The sequence below is a fragment of the Lacerta agilis genome, chromosome 6 (assembly GCF_009819535.1).
Source record: "Lacerta agilis isolate rLacAgi1 chromosome 6, rLacAgi1.pri, whole genome shotgun sequence".
Lineage (NCBI taxonomy): Eukaryota > Metazoa > Chordata > Lepidosauria > Squamata > Lacertidae > Lacerta > Lacerta agilis.
In genome coordinates this window covers 23,201,654-23,217,185 of record NC_046317.1, presented here as the reverse complement: position 1 = coordinate 23,217,185, position 15,532 = coordinate 23,201,654, and positions in this window count along the sequence as shown.

The following is a 15,532-nucleotide window of genomic DNA, read 5'->3' as shown; positions in this document are numbered from 1 at the left end:
AGGGAATATGCTGGAGGGGGCGGGAGAGGGAGGGAGGGGGGAGGGAGGAGCGTGGCTGACAGGCTGGATGCCTGCGACGGAAAGAGGACGCCTCTACCCTCCGCCAGGTGGCATTCGCGCAGGTGGTCAGACAGCCAGCTCACCTGTCAACCGCAGCAGCCCTGCTTTTTTCGAGGTGAACGCACGGGCTTCTCCCCGCTCCCATTTCATCCTCACACAAACCCTTCGAGAAAGGTGATGCTGAGAGAGAAGCGGGGGGCACCCCGTGAGCTTCCTGGTCCGAATTCCAACCCCGCTCCCCGGGTCCTGCTGCGGCACTCCAACCACTAAGTATTCTCTCCTACAGGTTGCGACTTGTTCCAGAAATCGACCGCGCGAGACAAAGGAAGTATGCTTTCTCCCTTCTGTTCTCCTCTCCCTCAATATTCATTCATTCATCCATTCATTCATTCATTCTCTGGCCTGGCCCCCGAAGGCTACTTCACATGTTAATGGGGAGAGGAGTGGGTGGGGCGTTATTGCGGGAGAGGGCCAAATTCTCCTCGCAAGGTTCAGAGGTTTCCTCTTGGACAAGCGCGCAAAAAGCCCAAGAGGCGGTGGCTGACGCAGATCTTCAAAGAAACAACCGCAAAGTTTGGATCCCCACCACTTATCTAAACTCTGCAGTACCCGATTCTCTGTCTCTGTCTCTGTCTCTCTCTCTTTGGGGGTGCAATCAGCGACCCAGCATTGGTTGTGGTTCGGGCGCGGTAAAAGCAAACTCTCTAGCAACGTGGCCGAGAAAAAGGGCTTAAACACCCCTATTCCTTTCTCACGATTAATCAAACAGATTTCCCTCTCCTTCCTTCCTTCCTCCCCCCCCCCCCACTCCTGTAACCAAGGCTCAGTCATCCCCAGAGCCCTGGCATTAATGGACTAACTTTGGTCCGCTCATTTCAAGAGGTAGATCTTGAAATGAAAGCCCCCTCTGCTTTTGGCCGAGAAAACAGGCCGAGGGAATCGCGCGGGCCCGTACCTGCCCGCGATCCTATTAGTCAAGCCCGCTCCGAAGCAAGTCTCGTTGTTTGTAATGCAATTTGCTCCCGGTGAGCCGCATAGAACCACAGAGTTGTAGAGCTGGAAGGGACCCTGAATGTCGTCTAGTCCAACCCTCTACAATGCAGGATTTCCCTCCCGACGTGGAACTCGAACCCAGGACCCTGATATTAAGTGTCTCATGCTCTACGTGTCTAGTTTAGCCTATCTCTCCTAAAACCAGCGCGGCCGCTGACACTGATTCGCCCAACAGGTCTCTGGTGAGACAAATCAGCTGGCCAAGAGGCTGTGAACATCTCTGCGCAAGAGCTTCCAGAGAACTGGTCGATATTTCTGAGGAGATCCAGAATTGTGTGGATTTTTTGGCGGGGGGGGGGGGCTCAATCCTTCCAATGAGGGGAGTAAAGCACCATGCGGGACAAAATGGGGAATATCTCCTCCGCATCTTTTAAGTTGTTGGGGAGTGTCGAGCTCCAAAGTTTGCGCCCTAGCTTTTAAATGCTGACCAAGTTTGTCTGGATCCAAACAATGGTCTCGTGGCCTTTGTCGCTCTGCAGGGCGAATTTCCAAATGCAGACCAGTGCAAGGCCATGATCCTCAGAGAGGTGAGCTCAGAATAGCAACCGAAGAGTCAAAATCCACCCTATGATACCTTAAAGACATCGCATTTATTGCGTGTCGTGAACTTTCCTGGGATGCAGCCCACGCAGGAGGGGTGACAACCCTAACAAACTAGACAGAGGGGATGAGGACGAATATTATATATTAGGAACAGTAGAAAAGGGATTGATCGCCTATCAATGAGTATTGTGATTGATCTGTTGAAAAACAACAACAACACCCGGAACACAGTCGCGAATACTGCCCTGCCAGCCGGATCTGCTACAAATTGCATATTATAAACTGCAGTTGGATTATATTGCTAAATGTACTAGAATAATTTTATTTATTGCACTCCAATCCTAAAGTGGGTACAGTTAACCTCCCCCTGGGATTTGCTTTCAAAAAGTGGAATTCAATGTAGCGTTGAACAGCTGTTGTATCGTAGACCTTAGTTCTAATTTATAGCAGAGTGAAGGGACGGAGGGAATCTGACGTTTAAAATGGATTTTTATTTTTGATTTTACAAAGGCAATGTCTACAAACAACATTTTATTGTGCCATAAATCTGTCTCCTCTCACACTTGCGGCTGTTCAGATTCCACCCAATAAATATGTTATCATGGTGTTCTCCAAATAGCTTCTTATGCTTCAACTATTTTATTGTAAGCCGCCCCGATAATTGTCTTGAAAGGTGGCGTATGAATCCTAATAGTAAATATGCAGACTTCATGGGCAAGATCCAGGCACAAACAACTAAACATTTTTAACATGCCATTTAGTCTAATGAAGGACACCTTGAATTCTCTTTTTAAAATCACTGTAAACTTTGGCTAGATCGTTTGACCGCCTTTTTCCTCTCTGGAGGCATAGTTATGCGAGTCAGTTAATTCCCATCATTAAAGCTGTGTTTCCAATGGTGACGTGTCCTTTCTTTAGCTGATTCTGCAGATTATTTTTGAATTGGGATTTCGTGTCGCTACTGAAGCCCCCAATGAGCCCCCCAGTTCGATCCCAACGCGCGTTAACTCGGAAGTAAGACTCACTGTTCCGTGGAGTTTTTGCTCCCGAGCTTGCATTTGAGAATGCAGGGTCAATCGTTCACGGGGGTGGGCTTTTTCTCCCCTTTCCAACTTCTACTGGTGGAAAAATATCCTTCTCTTTTGGCTGAAAATTAATGCGCAACCACCACCGCTCCCTCAACCAAAAATAAACGTGGGCTGCGTGATTTATTTATTTATGTTCCTCAGATAAGAAATAGTGATTGAAAGGGTAATAACTCATTGCTTCACCCAGTTTGCCTGCGGGTGAAACGCAAAATAGGTTGGCTGAAGGCTGCGGAGGAGTGACTTAAATTAGGATTTAGGGACCTTGGGGGAATATGAACCGTTAGAAGAACCTCGAGAAACGATTAAACTCTTTCTCTTTTTTTGGAGGGGGAGGGAACTGTAGAACAGTCGCGATTTTATTTTCTTGCAGGAACTGGCAGATACGCGGCGTGTACTTTATGGAAAACCAACCAGCATTTTGGTTATGTAGACCGGATGCCCGGGCAAAGTTTTTATTTCATGGGGCACCTAAATAAGGATTGAATCTGAAGCTAGGACGGGGAGGAGGTGCAGAGAGGCGGGGGAGAGTCCCCCCACCCCAAGTCAGCCTCGAATTCATCGAAACGTCACGCACTTTTTATTATCTCCGTGTCCTGTCCTGTTGAACAGGAGGGGTTTAAGAGAAATTGCTGGAGTTGAAAAGTTAGTTTAGTTTGAAGATAGCGGCAAAAATCTGGTCCCGCCTCCACGTCCCAGCAATTCGCCACTGCCCTGCTCCTGAGCATTTTCTGTCTAGTTTCGATTTTTTTTGTTTTAAGCAAATAAATGAACGTGTGTTGAGCCCGCACGGTGTCTATCCATATACAACCACTTTGTCTTTAGGGGGTTTGTGGCAGGTGGAATGAAATTGCAAGGGGCTGGACTAGGGGATCCCTTCCATAGCTGTCAACTTTTTTTCCTTTTTTTTAAGGGAAATTCCCTTATTCCCAATAGGATTCCTCGCAAGAAAATGAAAAAGTTGACAGCTATGAATTCCCTTCCAGTTATACTTTTCTATGAAATCCATAGACTAGACTTGGCCAGGGTCGCTGGATTCAAAGTGCCGAGCTCTCAGGGGTTCAGAAAAGCTGAACAGACTACAGTACAAGCGTCAGGAGCATAGTACAAACTTAGGCGCGTTTACCAGAGAACGAGTCTCATAAGGAAAACATGGTTGCATATTTCGATTATTATTATTTTTTACGCATTTGCATTGAGTGCATCCGGGCACGAACCGCGGGACTTCCCCTCTGCACAAATCCCACTGCAGGAGCTGGGTGATGCGCTTGCGGGATGCGCCCTTCCGCGGGTTTCTAAGAAAGGGTTTCTCCTTCCCAGGAAAAACAGTGATAAGAAAAAAAGCAGCCCTGACTGATTAGGCTACTACAAGATGCTGGATCTTGTGATCTGAATGCCTGAAGCAGGAGAAATGCTGGTCACTCTTATATATGTGCAGAGTCCCGAATAGGCTTTTGCAAATAATAAAAAATGGAGGATAATAACCTTTTGCCCACACGAATTATTTTAATATTTTTTTTAAATGTCCAGGCGGCCCATTCCGCTTGGGAAAGTCTGGCCTCCGGCACAGATCTAACTGGAACTGCGCGGGGTGCTGCCAAAGACACCAGTTATGCTAGATTGCACACCCCACCCCGCAAAAGTGCAATATTTGCAAACCATTGCCAGATTACAGGTAACGTGCTTTTGCGCGGCTCCCGTTCCTGCTCAAACTTTTAAACATGATTTTAGTTTTTAGCTTGGCTGGTCGTGATGTAAACACCAACGTTTACGCGCATACACATATGTAGTATGTGCGTGTGCGGAGTGGCTGCAAGCTTGCGCTTTTGGAAAGAGCTGGCCGCATCCTGTCCATTTCAAAAGGGAGGCATCAAAGGCAGCTGGGAGGCCGGATCTACGGGCTTTGTTGTTGTTGTTTCTGCTGCCGTTTTACTGCTGGTGGGAGAATTTCCCGGTCGCTTCACCTGCCTCTCCATTCATCCTTGAGAAGGAGACGCAGAAGCGGAAAGTGGGGACCGAAAATCAAAGCGCCTTGATAGATTGGTTGACTTATGTGCGCCAGCCTCCTCCTCCCTCGCCTTTGCCCTCTATTGATTCGTTGGAAGAAAAGCAGGAGCAGCGCCAGATTAGATATTTCCGAGAGAGAGAGAGAGAGAGAGAGAGCGCAATGTTTTTGGTAGGAAAATGGGGAGGGCAGGAGTGGCAGCTTGGCCCCACGACCGTGGGTGCCCGGGGCCGTGGGTGCCATGCAGCGTGCATGGCCCTGGCGCCGAAATTGGTGGGTGCCCGGCCCCTCCATGAGGAATTTTGTGGGTGCTCAGGCACCCAGGGCCCCGGCACCTATAGGGGAGGGGGTCTCGCGTGCGCCTTGGATTCCATTGTCTTTGAAGAGCCATTTCCAGCATAGCGCAGGGCTTTAACTATGCGGACAAAGGTCCGTATAGTTAAAGCTATGGTTTTCCCAGTACTGTAGTGATGTATGGAAGTGAGAGCTGGACCATAAAGAAGGCTGATCACAGAAGAAATGGTGCTTTTGAATTATGGTGCTGCGTGCTGGAGGAAACTCTTGAGAGTCCCATGAACTGCAAGAAGATCAAACCTATCCATTCTTAAGGAAAAACAACAACAACAAAAAATCCTTCCAGCAGCACTTTAGAGACCAACTAAGTTTGTTCTTGGTATGAGCTTTTGTGTGCATGCACACTTCTTCAGATACACTGAAACAGAAGTCACCAGACCCTTATATATAGTGAGAGAGTGGGGAGGGGTTATTACTCAGAAGGGTGGTGGGAATGGGTGATCGGCAGATAGGAATCAGCCCTGAGTGCTCACTGGAAGGACAGATCCTGAAGCTGAGGCTCCAATACTTTGGCCACCTCATGAGAAGAGAAGACTCCCTGGAAAAGACCCTGATGCTGGGAAAGATGGAGGGCACAAGGAGAAGGGGACAACAGAGGAGGAGATGGTTGGACAGTATTCTTGAAGCTACCAACATGAGTCTGACCAAACTGTGGAGGCAATGGAAGACAGGAGTGCCTGGCATGCTCTGGTCTATGGGGTCACGAAGAGTCGGACACGACTAAACAACAACAACAACAACAACAACAACAACAACAACAACAACAACAACAACAACATGCAGGGCTGGGAGGCTAATCCAATCCGTTGACAAAGCGTTTCACATCTTTTATCGGCTGTTCCGAGTGCGCTCGGGCCACCTAACCTTCCTTTTTGAATCACTGGTTCAACGGGAAGGCACGCATGAAGCTACAAGGGCGAACGCGAATGTGCCATAACGTGTGAACATCACCCGTGCCATATATATATACAGTACAGTGCGTGGAAATGATTAACACAAAACCTCATTCCCCAGGTTGTTGTCACTGAACCACCTTCGGCGCTGAGTAATTTGGGTCTGTGGTGAACCCCCCTCACCTCCCCCCCCTGCTGATAGGGAAGCCCCCGCCCCGCATCCTCACCCCCCGCCCTGCGGCTGGATTTCGGTTTTCAAACAAAAACAACTCCTTCTTGGTTCCCTCGTCCAGTTTCGCCATTGCACAAACCATCGTTTAAATGAAAGCAGCTCCCAGGGACAAAGTTGGGAGGGTTTGATAGGAGAAGCCTGGATACATTGGTGGGGGAAATGGCTTGGCCCTCTCCGGAGTTGTAATCCTTCTCTCTCTCTCTCTCTCTCCACACAGATACTGTGTGAAACACAGCAGCAAGCTGCTAACAGGAGTAAAGGACCCTCCTTTCTACAGCTTCACCGCTCTAAATCGCCCCCCTCAAAAAATAAAAAAATAAAAAACCATCGTCCGTCCCTAATTTTCTTAAATATACACAGACTTCACAGTCCCCTTAAACAGTGACCTGGGATTTTCTTCGGAATAAGGCAAACCAAGGACTGGTTGCTAAAGAAAAAACCCTGGAAGATGCGCATCTGGCGGTGACACGCGTTTGCTTGTAACGTGTGGCCAGTGGGAGGTGTATGTATGATGGGTCGGATTGGCGCGTGGCCGGAACACAGCTCCCTCCACTTTGCAAGCGCAGGGTGCTGTTGGAGCTTCCAACCACTTTAGGGTTTGGAATCCAGGAAGGCAATTCCTTTCATCGGGAGCCTGATTCGGAGTAAGGTGGGATTTGAAGTCTGGATGCTAGATTGGGGGGGGGGGGGTTTGGAGTAGAATGACCCTCGTGGTCCCTTCCAACTCTACACTTCTATGATTCCATGACTGGCAGAGTTTGCTGCCTTTCCCAAACTGCAAAAGCCTGCTCTAATATAGGAAGCTTCCTCTTGCTAGCGGCGTTGTCCGGGATCCCAGATGGGGGCTCCTCTCCCAGCCCTACCTGCCCCTGCCCCACCCAGACCCTGCCCCATCCCTCCCAAACAAACCCAGAAAGACAAAGAAACCAATGGAGAGAGCGGCAGTGGTGGCGATGCGCTCACCAGTTTCTCTCTCTCTCTCTCTACCCCCAACCACTAATTTACCCTCTTTCTTCGATGAGAAGGGCCGGGCCTGAAGCGTGACCTGGAAAAAAACACTCCCTCTGAGCAGCCTATGATATCTCAGAGCTGGTTGCGATCGTACAAGAACACGGGGTGGGGGGGAGAGAGAGGAGCGAGGTGCGGAATAGGAGCCACGCACTCTGCATATGCTCAGGAGCTAACAGCCACAAAGTTCCTAGGCTGCAAGCAGAACAGGCGCCGAGGCTGAGCTTACCAGCCCTTTTTTGGGGTGTGTGTGTGTGATGTCTCCACTTCCGGGAAGAAGCAGAGTCCGTTTCCCCCCGCTCACACGTGCGTGAAGGCAGCGACGCAAACACGAGTGGGTGGCGCGGAGCCGCCCCCCCCTTTCTTTGCGCTCCCGGGTTCAGAAGAAGGCGGAGAAGGTGAGTGAGTGAGAAGAAGAAGAAGAAGAAGAAGAAGAAGAAGAAGAAGAAGAAGAAGAAGAAGAAGAAGAAGAAGAGGCGCTTCACTTACCATGGAGAAAGGCGATGGAAGGAGATGGTTGCTGACTGCCTCTTGCTTGTCCTCGGGGACCTTCAATACACAGACCCCTTTTCTTCTTCCTCCTCCTCGTCGTCTCTGAAGAATCGGTGACTTGCGCTGGACCTTTTCTTTCTAAACACCCCTCTGAGCTCAGCCCCTGAAACCACAAATTCCACTTCCTGAGCGTTAGTGAGCCTGCTGCTGCTGCTGCTGCAATACCACCAAAATCTTGCTTTTCTTCTTCTTCACCTCCTCCTCCTCTCTCTAAAAGGCGACCCAAAACATAAATAAAATTACAATAAAATAAATCAGCTTGGCCACCTCACTCTTTTCCTTTTGGCCTTTACGGTAGCCTGGCTACACAGGTGTGTCTAGTCAGCTAGGGCTCAGGACCAAAGTGGCCTTGATGGGTTCTGCTGCTGTTCATTTGGCTCTCCTATTCTTACCCCTCGAGGTCTGGCTTCCACTAGCAGGAAGGGCTGCAGATCCAATCAGGGTTGAAAAAATACAGGACACAGTAACCTTCAACATTTAATCTTGCCCTGTTTATTTTGGGTGGTAGCCAGCTATGTGTTGCTCAGAGTAGACCTGTGGACATTAACTTAGTCACATTCATTAATTTCAAGTGGTTCTGCTCTGAGTAAATCTTAGTTGCATACCACTCTTCGCCTTCCTATAATGGCAACGTTTATATATGTGTATATAGATCAAAGATAACCTAAGATCCTTGTGATAAATGTAAGCCTTGAACTAAATTAGAGCAGACCTTGAAATTAATGGGCCTGTGTTATGTCCATGTCCCTGGGTCTATTCTTGAGTACAACTTCCTATATGTACAAACTAAGGCTGCAGTCCTATCCCTATTTACTTGGAAGCCCCATTTAATTCTATAGAACTTAATCTGAGTAACATGGTTGGATTGCACTGTAAATCACTGATGACTCACTGCCTTTAACAGTACGGTACTGCAATCTCTGATATCTCAGGCAAGCCACCTTCACTCTGCCTGCCTAACAGTAGGGCTGGCCCAGATAGCTGGCTCTTGTAAGACAGAAAATTCCAAGTAGGCGGGAGTGATTAATTTTTCCATCTCTTTAACAGCACAGTCCTAGACGTGCTTACTTTGAAATAAGTCCCACTGAACTGAATTGGCTTACTCCCAAGTAGGTGCAGCCTGAGTGGTCAAACTTCTGTGAATGGAATAAATATGCAGACTTCAAGTTACACAGCATTCCTCCTGCATCACGTCAAATGCCTTCTTCCAACTCACTGGCACAGCAAAGAACAGTGTGTGATACTGAAATTAATCTATACACTGGGGGATTTCAGACTACCTTCCCTCAACAAATCCTTTCCACCTATTTTTGTCTAAGGGAACAAAACCCAGTTCAAACTACATTCACCATGTGAAGTCCTCTCACATTACACATTACATGATTATTTTATTATTATTTTAATTTACTCTTTGTTATAGAGCCAGCCCTACCATTAGGCAGAATGAGGCAATTGTCTCAGGTGGCGGATGCTAGGCTTGTGGGGAGAGGGTTGGCATGTCAGTTAGGTACTGGACTGGAGAGGACATACCGTATTTCCCCGTCTATAAGACGCCCCTATGTATAAGATGGCCCCTATTTTTGGGGACTCCGATTTAAGAAAATGGGGGAGATGGCCCCTGTGTATAAGATGCCTACAAATTTTGGACATTTTTTAAAAGGGAAAAAAAACCAAGTCTTATACACGGAAAAATACGGTAATTGTGTGTGCCCTGCATCCTGCTTTACACCACATAATCTAGCCTGTTGCCCCCTCTGGTGTGATGGAGGATGGTGCCCTGTTACAGTGTTGAATTAAGATTCAACTCTTGTGCGCTGGACACAGAAGCTACTAACCAGGCCTCTTGATTCTAACCCTCACCTTGCATGTGCCTACTTGGCTGTAGTAGCTGTGCACCGTACGGCTGAAATTGGCTAGAATGCACATAACATGGTTTTGCAAAGAAGCAGTGCGATGCATTTGTACTGCCCAAATGATGTTGTCACAGAAACTCTGCTGCTGTTTACCAGCAGGGAAGCAACCAGAATTGCAAGCGAGCAAGTGCAATGGGTGACTGGGTATTTTTCCTGTGGAGGTGATGCCAGTAATAGTGTGACTGGATGATGCCCATGACATCTGCGCCACTAATTCCTCGCACGTTCAGCAAGTCTATCTCCAATCCCCCACAAATATACCCACATTACTGCTTGTCTGTGTTATATACAGAAAGGAGGGTCAACCTCACTTGCTACATGCCACACAATCAGCCACCTTCCAAAACTGTACCCCCAGGTGATGCCACACTGCAGCAGGGATAGCCACATCCCTTTCATTGGCAGACAAGGTTCAGCCTTATACTACTAGGCAGTAAATAGGTAGTAGTGTCATTCCCCCACCAGGAAAGGATATTTGTTCTCTCAATATTTCCCCCCACACCCATGAGATTAATAGCACCTTTTCGCCTCTCTAAAACCATATGCGTTCATTTGTAACGCATTACTGATGTGGGCTAGGGAGAGGAAAAAAACCTGTGCACTCTAGCAAAGCTGGTAGCAATACAAGCATCAAGAATATAGCATTTAAATGTCACTGGGAAATAGTTCAAAGCAGAGGTGTCTGAAATCACACCTCCTAGCCAATGTAGGTTTTGCGGGGGTCATAAATGCAGGAGGGGAACCCCAATGTTAGGGGTGCCATACATCCGGAATTTCACGGGTGTGTCTAGGAATTGAGCAGCGAATTAGCGTCTGGGTGCACAACAGAACAAGGAAGTGTGTGTTTGAGCATCACTCTTTGCCTTTTTTTTTAACAAACCCCCTCAAAAGCTCAACAACTATTGTGTCCCGATTTTTACTACTTGAAATATGGCAACCCTGCATCTGTAATTGGTACAGTTGGCTTTTGAAAAGAAGCAGCACTGGTTGAAGCTTACCTGAAACCAGAGTTTCCATAATAAAACCCTCTTCCCAGATATGTGGGAAGATCTCCCCTTCTCCCTGATATGTGGCTACTCGGTGGTGGTGGGGGGGGGGTAACAGGCATTTTTTTTGCACCTACCAAGACTGAGGCACTTTCCTCTGTTATCACACATTAAAGCATATAATCCTCCCAAGAATCCTGGGAACCGTAGTTTACCCCTCACACAGCTACATTTCCCAGCGCCATTAGCAAATCACAGTTACCAGGATTATTTGGGAAGTCAAATGCTTTTCAATGTATGGTGTGTGCACAGTCTGAGAGCCTGCTCCCCTTGAGGTGTGTTGTCCCGTTGCTCCTCTTGGAAGCAAAAATCATTAGCTACTTCAAATAACTAGCACGGACCAAGCAATTTTTCAAGACCTTCCAAGAGTCACCACTAACCACTCAAGGGATTGTCACTTGGTGGCAACATAGTCGGTGGGCTTCAAAACACCTCTTAAAAATTTGTATGTTTTGTCCTGGATCTCCAGCAAGTAAACCCACAAATCGTGGGGTTGGGTTTTTTTGTGTGGTTTTTTTTTTTGGTGTTTTCGGTGGGGGCGGAGGGAGCTCAACAACTTTGGAGTTTTTGCTGGTTGCCTTTTTAAAAAAGCTCAACAATTTTGGGGTCTTCCTAAAAAACAACAACCCCAAAACCTCAATAACTTTTGGGGTGTCCTGGTTTTACTTTTTGAAATATGGCAACCCTCGTTCTGAGCTCCTTGGAGGAGAAGTGGGACAGACTAATAACTAAAAATGAGATATCTGAGAGGGTGCTCTCCCCGTTTTAGTCTCTTCTGGTGCATCTGCTCTATTTTCAACCAACTTGGGGGGGGGGAGTCCAAAGCAGAGCCTAGATAGAGTATAGACAGGTGTGTCAAAACTAGCCTACATGTTACTCCTTTGCCTCTGCCTCCATGGACCACTGGCATGCAGCCCTCTGGAAAGTCGCTCAGAAGGAAATGTGGCCCTCCTGTCAGAAAAGGTTTTGATGCAGCACTTCTGGGTTTAGGCATCATTGGGGGCCAGGCTCAGTTGAGTGGTGCCGGGGCAAAAGCTGCCCTGCCATGATGCGCATGTGCGGTGCAGGGGCTGTCCTGAGGAGGAGCCCAAAGGGGGAAGTAGCCCACTGCAGGCAAATGGTACATTTTCCCATTCAGCTGCAGAAAGCGCCATTATTGGCCTCAGGCCCCACCAGCCACTCTCTCTCAGCAGCTGGGCCTGGTGGGTTCCTCCCCAAACAGCCCTCCATTCTATCACTGCCAAGAGAGACCCATGGGTCGATGGTGTGGCGGCCTTGTGGCGTGGGACTCGGGTGCCTTGTTTGCCTCAGGTAATCCCAGAAATCTTATTTTAGGAAGAAACAAGGACAGGAATTGGAACAGGTCCTCTGGGGACCTGCCAGGAGCTGGAGTCCAGCTGCCTCTTGCAAGTTTACAGGTTGCCCACCAGGTCCCAGTGGAAGAAAAGCTGGATGGGGATTAAACTTCCACTAACTTTCCTGACAGAGAGGCTCAACCCTCCTTCCGTCCTCCAATTTACTAGTTGGGCTTGCTCATGGCGGAGCATGGGAAGGGGGGGGCAGTCAGCATCTTCTTCAGAGAAGTCTTCCTCCATGTTTAGCTGCCCCCTGGTGTTCCTGCTCCTTCAATGGCGGCAGGGCAGGCAGACATTATACAGGCGCAGCTGCTTTCTGGAGGCTGCTGGTGGCGAGAGCTTCACCTGTTGATTATCTGCCTGCACAAAGGTGACAGGCTGCAGGGCGCTCACGGCCGTTTCCCGGCCTCCTAATAGCTTGTTGTGGAAACTCTTGTGGGGATAAACATGCCTGGAAATACTTCGGCACCCACCCTGCCCCTCCAGGCTTGCTCATTTCCCCTGGCAACTTAGGTAATGCATAAATTTGGAAGAGGTGGTGGGAGGATTTCTCCTTCCCTCTGTGGAGGGATTCTTGTCCACTCGAGAAGGGGAGGAAGGGGCCAGGCCAGGAGCGAGTCCCCGCAGAAAGCAAAACCACGGCCTAGAAAAGCCTCTCTGCCCTCCTTTTTCTCCTTCCTTTCTGGGACCTAGTGGTGTTGCGGGGACACAATTTGCAAAATCTCCAAAGGTGCCTGTGGTTTGTGGAGCCCAGCCAAAGTCAGCAAGGCTCTGGAGACAGAAGAGAAGGGATTGGCAGCCTCTGTGTGTGTGTGTGTGTGTGTGTGTGTGTGCGCGCGCATAACACATATCCGTGACTGTATCGTTATGACTACCCCTGTTTTTAGCAAAGCTTTGGTTAACTCCATGCATGAAATCACACCGCCTGTAAAATTAGAAAGAGGGCTCACAAACCACAGAGTTCACAGGAAAAAAAAAACAGACACACACACATGCACACACACTCAAAACATTTCCATTTGCAGCACTCAAATAGCTTCCACCTAGAGGAGGCAGGAGGCCTTCAGACCGCCGCCCCCAAGGTAAAACAACAGGAAGGGAAGGGGGAAAGGGACAAGGTTCCCCCCAAATTCTTCAGAGCACCATTGCTCGACAGGGACTCTGTGATGTTTAACAAGTAGGTGACATGCAGGCATCCAAGAGGTGACGTTCCCCACTTTTCATTCCTCAGTGCAAATAAACTCTAGGCCTGGAAGTAACCCTTGGGTAGCTCTACAATCCTAGGAAATGACTACAACTCCCACCCTGACCATTGGTCGTGCTTGCTGACATTGTGAGAGCCCAAGCTTAGCAACAGATTCCCTGTTTCTGACTTAAGCTAGGTAAGACTTAATTTTTTACTATTTAAAAGATATCCTGTGGGGTTGTGGGAAGTGAATGTACAATACGGGGATTTTTTGTTTTGTTTTAAAAAATTAAAATGCATTTTAAATTTATCACGTACCTTAGTGTCTTCTATAGCACTTTTAAGGCACAGTAAACTTATATACGTCTCGTCCACCCTTCATCATATGATCTGAGACAGGGAAAGCCAGGGTAAAAATACCGGTAAAACAAAAATGGAAAAGTACAGAAAAACGAGTTCGAACAGAGCTTATGAAATCAGACAAAAGCACAACTCTTGTCCGTCTATTATGCTGATTTCCAGCAGCTTTCCTGGGTCTCAAGCAAAAGTCTTTTTGATTGTTTTCTAGGACCTCCTAACTGGAGAGATTGAGACTTGAACCATATATTGCCTGTATGCAATGCATGTACTTTCCCATCAGGCTATGCTCCCATCCTAATACAGGAAGAAAACCAACAGGTGAAGCCTCATCCATCATTAACATCCCCCCATCCCCCACAATGCCAGGGAAACCTGCGCTTGCTGAATTTATGCATGTTTTACAGAGTTTACATGAACAGGAGCCCTGCCCCAGAAGGTGGCAGTAGCCCTAAGGAAAGACGTTGCAGGATCACATTGAGCAACTTATTAATAGCAACATTTTCGTTCTTGGAAACTTATGCTGACAAGTTGGGGAAGGGACAAAAGGATATGAGGATTTAGAATAATAATCGGATTTACACACATTCAAGGTATCTTTAAGCTTAGTATTGTAATAGCACTTAAGGTACAGACAGCATGCTTTATAATCCTGTGAAGTACAGTGGTACCTTCGGGTTACATACGCTTCAGGTTACAGACTCTGCTACCCAGAAATAACGTTTCAGATTAAGAACTTTGCTTCAGGGTAAGAACAGAAATCGTGCTCTGGTGGCGAAGTAGCAGCGGGTCCCATTAGCTAAAGTGGTGCTTCAGGTTAAGAACAGTTTCAGGTTAAGAACGGACCTCCGGAACGAATTAAGTACGTAACCAGAGGTACCACTGTATTTCCATTATCTTATTCATAGGAGGGCCTTCTGCACATAGTTATGGACAAGTGCTGTAGCACCGTCCAGCAAACTGTTCACGGGGTCCCAGCTCACCTCACTCAGTGAGCAGGCCATTATCTCTGTAGCTCTGCAGATGTTTGGTTAAGAACTTCCAAGGGCATTTGCTTCCTTCTGAAAGGATCATTACAGGGAGATTAGTCTGCCCCACCCAAGGGCTAGAAAATAAATTCAGAAATATGAGCATGTAAGCAACATTCAGGAGCGAGGAGAAGGGTCACGGCTCAGTCAGTAGAGTAGAGTACAGGGGTCAGCAAATTTCAGCAGGGTGCCGGGGGAACTATCCCTCAGACCTTGTGGGGGGCCGGACTATATTTTGAGGAAAACAAAACAAAACACGAATTCCTATGCCCCACAATCACCCAGAGATGCATTTTAATAAAAGGACACACATCCTACTCATGTAAAAACACGCTGATTCCCGGACCGTCCGCGGGCCGGATTGAGAAAGTGATTGGGCCGGATCCAGCCCTCGGGCCTTAGTTTGCCCACCCATAGTAGAGTACATGCAGGAATTCCCAGGTGCAACCTTCAGTATCTCCACTGAACAAAAATCAGATGGCAGTTGATGGGGAAGTCCTTTGCAGGACACCCTGGAAAGCTGGTGCAGGTCAAAGTGGATGATCAGGGGCTAGATCAAAGCTTTCCAAACTTTTCATGTTGGTGACACACACTTTTTAGACATTCATCATTTCGTGACAAAGTAATTCAGTTTTACTAGCAAACCAGAGCTTAAACTAACCCCTTTCCAGCCCCAGGAGGAAAGCGGGGAGCATTTGTGCGACACCCACACCCACACACTGCAGCCGACACACGAACGTGTCGCGACACAGTTTGGAAAGCTCTGGGCTAGATGGACCTATTGCCTGACAGTGTAAGAACGTTTCCTATTATTGCTCCAGGCATCATATTATATGGCGGTATTTCACTTAAAGCTAGGTTT